This window comes from Manis javanica, chromosome 2 (assembly GCF_040802235.1).
Source record: "Manis javanica isolate MJ-LG chromosome 2, MJ_LKY, whole genome shotgun sequence".
NCBI classification, from domain to species: Eukaryota; Metazoa; Chordata; class Mammalia; order Pholidota; family Manidae; genus Manis; species Manis javanica.
This window is the reverse complement of record NC_133157.1, coordinates 68,742,790-68,747,858: the sequence shown is the minus strand read 5'-3', so window position 1 is coordinate 68,747,858 and position 5,069 is coordinate 68,742,790. Positions and strand designations below refer to the sequence as shown.

Below are 5,069 nucleotides of genomic sequence, written 5' to 3'. Positions count from 1 at the left end.
TAGCATCTCATATTAACCATAGTATAGGTTTTCAAATTTAAAAAGGAAAATCCCTTGGGTTTACTGTGCTGCTTGCTTATTTCCAGTCTGTAGAAACACATGAGCAAGATGTTAAGCAGATTTAATATTAGAGCTTTGATTCAAGGTCTCTCGCTGGTGGACTGTTGAGTTATTTTTCTCCCCTCTAGTCTTATTACTGATTGTCACACCTGTTTGCAATAGTCACTTCTGTCTTTAAAATTGTATTTACTTAGAAGCATTCAGAATGTTAACAAAACAGCTGCAGCTTTTTTTTTTTTTTGCAATTACAGAGTGGTATTCAGTTAACAGAACAATTATTTCTTAAAAGCTGCATCAGAGATAACTGGAAAAAAGCTACCATCTATAACTAATCTCTCTATGTAAAACCAGTTTGTGCTGTGCACGAACAAGAACCTGCTTTAAACTTAACAACCCCCACCCTGCACCCTGCAAGGAGGTTAGTGGCTGTTGAAAGTACCACTCGGACAGGGCTATGGCCTATCTCGTGTTCAGTAGTGCATTAATAACTATACAAAAAAAGACACTGTACAGTTTAAAAACCAATCATACACAGCCTTACATTTCAGTTTTTAGGAGTTGTGTACAAGGGGGTTAAATGCTTTATAGACAAGAAAATAAATGCTCTAGAACCAACTTACTCAAATCACCATCTTCATCTTCCTCCTCCTCCTCATCTTCCTTCTTTTTCTTGCCTTTTTCAGCCTTGCAACTCCCATTTTTGAGGCATCAGGCTTTCCTTCAGCTTGGTATGCAGCAGTATCCTTTCCATATTTTTCCTTGAGCTTAGCGGCCTTCTTGCCATGAGGCTGCTGGCCACCTGCACCACCGTTATTCTGCATCTCCCAGTTTCTTTGCAATGTCACCAATGGATAGGGTGGGATGTTCTCCTTTAATTTTTGGGCGATACTCAGACCAAAAGAAGAAAAAGGCTGGAGGCCTCTTGGGGTGCTGGGATCCTTGAATTGCCTTTTGTTTCCGCTTAGGAGGGACGCATGCTTTCGTTTCTCTTCCATCACGGGCCTGGTCTGCCTTTGCCGTGTCTTCATATCCTCCTTCCTCTTCAGCAGAGTCTTCAGCTCTCTGAGCACTCCCGAGAACCCTCTGAGAAGCCAACCCAGGCATTGGGGGCTTACTCTCTGCTCCTCCCGGCAGGTTTGCGCAATGAATGTAGATGATGACGTTCCGCTTCTCAGCCTCTTGGATTCCCCTTTGCCGTGTTTAATTATTTTTCCTCAGCGAGGCACAGGGTCGCTCTATGCCCTTCAGGCTCTTGCTTGCCGGCGCTGTTACTTTGGAGGTCAACGTACTGCAAAAGCTGTTGCAGTAGTCACTTCTTACCTTTTAATAGACCGTCTCTGTGGTCTTTTTATACATTATATGTAAAAGAAGAAAATTACTTTTATTATAGAGCACTTTTTCCTTATGGTACGTTTATTAATGTGCATTTACTTTTGGTCATGTCTGGCATTCCCTTGTTGGTGTGTCAGTGGGAAACGGGAAATTTGTAACCCCCTTTAGCCTTCAGATGTGGCTACGCATTTATGTATTTAATGAGTTGCTTTAAACTTTAAAAAGTTAGGAGATGTCACATACGTGAATCTGGATGTCTAGCTCCTTTGGAAAAATGGGAAAATCTGGTGACACTCTGCTTTAGCTATCTATTGTTTAAAGCAGCATTATTTGCTAACCTTCACATCTGTGGGCCAGGAATGCAGGTGCAGCCTTACTGGGTCCTCTGGTCCTCGAACTGTGGTCAGGATGTGCTGCAAAGCTGCTGTCCTGTCCAGACTTGAGCTGTCTGCTGGGACTGCCACCATGGTAAGATTCAACTGGAGAGGTTCTTCCAGCTGTCGAAGGTCGGTGGAAGGATTCACGTCCTCAGGGTGTCCTGGTAAAGGCCTCCCTTGAACTTTTTCGTATAGGCCTCTCCATAGGGCCATGCAGTCACATGGCAATTTGTTTCATCAGAACAAAAATGAGGAGAGCTGGAGAGTGCTAGCAGGCTGGAGTCAGAATCTTCCATAATCTGATCTTAGAAATGCCATCCTGATGCTTTTGCTGTTTTCTTCCGTTAAAAGCAAGTCCCTAGGTCCAGTCTACATTTCAGGGGAGGGGATTATCCAAGGGTGCGAGTACCTTTGGAGCCATTTGAGAATTCACCTGTTGCTCACTGATACAGAGTCTTCATGGCATAGCCATGCATTACAGCCGAGTTCTGACCAGCTCCTATGAGGAGCTGACCTTGTCTGGTCCCCTTAACCTGTTTCTGTCCCCTGCTGGGATTCTGTGTGTGACTGACTTTGTGACCCTTGTTTAATGTCATTGTTACTGTCTTTTTTTCTAGAAATGTTTGGGCCATGGTTCCAAATTCTTTCCTTCAGCGCCCTATGGAGACAATATAACCACATGGAGTCCCAGTAGTAGACTTGAGAAGGACCAGATTTAATATGATTAGTTAACATATACCTTTGGGTTTCTCAGAAGTTCTTTAGGAATTCTTCAAATTTTGGTTCCAGCTTTATTATAGACTTTATAGCATAAACATTTCAATGATTTAAAAACTGTATAAGAAAACCTAGAATGTGTTCTGTAAATGTTGTCACACTTAGAAACCAACAAAGCTTAATTTGTTCTCACAGACAAAGCTTCTGCTTTGTACATATCTTTTAAATTCTTCTAATCTAAATATGCTATTAATTAGAATCTTGTGGCATGCACTGGTCTTTTAAAAAAATTCTAAAAAATTCAGCATGAATGCATAATGGTATGAAGCAAATCCATGAAATTATACACTGAAGGTGAACCCCATGAGTAAATTGGTAATGAAGCAGGTATAGCACTAAAACTTTATATCCCCTGATTTCACATTTTTTCATTCATCAGAACAATGATTGACTTTATAATAAGTGAATTTTTAAAAACATGGACTGTATTAATGCCACTTTTATCTCAATTGCTGCACTGTATAAGAATTCACTTGAGTAAAGGGTTTCACTGCTAAAGAAGAAAAATAAGTAACTTTGAAAACCAGTGATGTGGGCTATATTTTCCTTTGGGTTAGCTAAAGAGACTTTAGCAAGAGATAATTCCAGTAAAAGCTCTGTTATTTCTAACCCAAATCATAAAATATCCAGTTAGAATATAAGCTTGCTTTTCATAATAGCTGTAAATATTAAAAATACAAAGTCTGAGGTACAGCAAGGTTCTGAAGTTTCTTTTTTGATTATCTAAGACTTGAATATGTATAGTATAGTTTTCATGGCGAAGAGATTATCAGTCATCCAGATGTATCGATTATGTCATTTGACAACCATATTTACCAGGATAGTCTATTCCCTGACCATCTCATGTTACAGAGAGTGTATTTTATAAACACCATGTCTATACAATAACCCATGTAAATTTTTAGTTTTTCTAGTTAAATTTTTGCTATTTTTAGGATAGAACTTAAATGATAAATGGAAAAAGTATGCTTAGTACCTTTGGAGACTCTTCTTGTTAGGTTTTTTTTTCCCCCCTCTGTGTAGAATTCAGTAGAGAATTGGGATGGCAATATGCAGTAACAATTTTAGCAAATGAAATAATAGTTATATTTATCATAAGTCTATGTTACAACCTAGATCAACTTGAGGATATTTGCTACTTAGGAGGCAAAACAAATATGTGGGTAATTTATCTTATATGAACATTAATGAAAAGTTTCTCAGTTTCTTGTTTCAGACATGGATATTTTAAGAACTCATGAGTTTCTGTTGTATGATATTCATTTTTTATATGAAGTTGTATAATTTCATCTGCAATTTTACCTAATCCAGAATTATTTGGCTTGGGATATAATCAACACTCATTTAGGATTATTTTTGAAATAATCTTCCAAGCAATTTATTACTAGTCTGAAAATCAAATTACATGAACTTATACCCATTACTTTGGAGTTCTAATTTGCCCCCTAATTTTTTAGGTGAATAACTGAGGTCCTAGGAGTTTAAGCAACTTGCCGAAGACATACCTCAGCCATTTAAAGATATAGATTTTTTCCTAATTCTGTTTTTTTCTTTAAGAAAATGGAGACTTATGTAGGCCAGGTCTATACCTCTTTCAGTTCTTGCCATACCTGAGGCTACAGGGACCCTGCTGGGAAAGACTGGGTCTCCTCTGTCTGTAGAGAACTTTGTAGGTTTTGCCCACCATCTGTGTGAGTCTTCCTCACCGTTACCTGGTATCCGTGAATCTTATTCAGCTGCTGCCTTGTACTCAGATTCCAACCATTTTGTTTAGGACAGACACGTGGCCTCAGAGGCCATGTCCTGCATCCCTCCAGGGAGTCATTCACAAAGACTACATCATAGTGGGGTGCTCGACAGCGTGCACCCTGCTCCCTTGTCTGGTGGCATCATCCTCTAGTCTGTTGGGATGGGCCAGTGTTGTTGGGCTGGGATCCTTCCTTCCTTTATGCTTCTGCTGTACATCCTTGTCTCCACTGCAGCCTTCAGCAATCACCTTAGCATTAGCCTTTGGGATGCCCATCACTTTTGTTCTTGCTTCTCGAAGCTGTAGAAATCAGAAAAGTATTCTGTGCTTTTTTCCCCTATACCATACTGAGAACTTACTTCCTCAGAAGTAGAAAATTGGCAATAATAAATTCTAACCTTTCAGGCATATTGTGATCATTAGTAGGTTAGTACCTTGTAAGTGGTTGGTCAATAAATAATACTCATTATTCTTCTTGTAGTGCAACTAACTAGTATAAGATACTGAATTTTGACAACGCTGTTTATGTAGGAATTAACACAATGATGGTGAAACATGTTTTTCTCCTGAAAGTAGCCCCACAATAGACTGAAAACCTTTTGTTAGCTTATGTTATTGTGTGTTCTTTAAAGTAATTAAACTACATAACATAAAATTCTGCAGTTTAGTTGTTTTTTTTTTTTTTTTTTTTACAAATTCAGACTGTAATTCTGGCTCTGATCAGCCAACGTTAGTGAGATGTGCCTGTGTGTGGTCTGACAGACCTGTGAGTTGCC

At 39.1% G+C, this 5,069-nt stretch overlaps 1 pseudogene; it reads right to left on the bottom strand.

The window, feature by feature from the left end:
• Positions 1 to 642: 642 nt before the first annotated feature.
• On the bottom strand, positions 643 to 1,982 carry LOC108404106 (high mobility group protein B1-like; annotated as a pseudogene).
• Positions 1,983 to 5,069: the final 3,087 nt, after the last annotated feature.